This window comes from Arachis duranensis, chromosome 1 (genome assembly GCF_000817695.3).
Source record: "Arachis duranensis cultivar V14167 chromosome 1, aradu.V14167.gnm2.J7QH, whole genome shotgun sequence".
Lineage (NCBI taxonomy): Eukaryota > Viridiplantae > Streptophyta > Magnoliopsida > Fabales > Fabaceae > Arachis > Arachis duranensis.
The window spans coordinates 36,314,106-36,314,611 of NC_029772.3; positions in this window are offsets into that span (position 1 = coordinate 36,314,106).

Below are 506 nucleotides of genomic sequence, written 5' to 3' on the forward strand. Positions count from 1 at the left end.
AGGTCCAAGTGAAAAGCTTGAGACTGAGTGGTTAAAGTCGTGATCCAAAGCAAAAAGAGTGTGCTTAAGAGCTCTGGACACCTCTAACTGGGGACTCTAGCAAAGCTGAGTCACAATCTGAAAAGGTTCACCCAGTTATGTGTCTGTGGCATTTATGTATCCGGTGGTAATACTGGAAAACAAAGTGCTTAGGGTCACGGCCAAGACTCATAAAGTAGCTGTGTTCAAGAATTAATGTACTGAACTAGGAGAATCAATAACACTATCTAAAATTCTAAGTTCCTATAGATGTCAATCATTCTAAACTTCTAAGGAAAAAGTGAGATGCCAAAACTGTTCAGAAGAAAAAAGCTACAAGTCCCGCTCATCTAATTAGAATTAATATTCATTGATATTTTGGAATTTACAGTATATTCTCTTCTTTTCATCCTAATTGATTTTCAGTTGCTTGGGGACAAGCAACAATTTAAGTTTGGTGTTGTGATGAGCGGATAATTTATACGCTT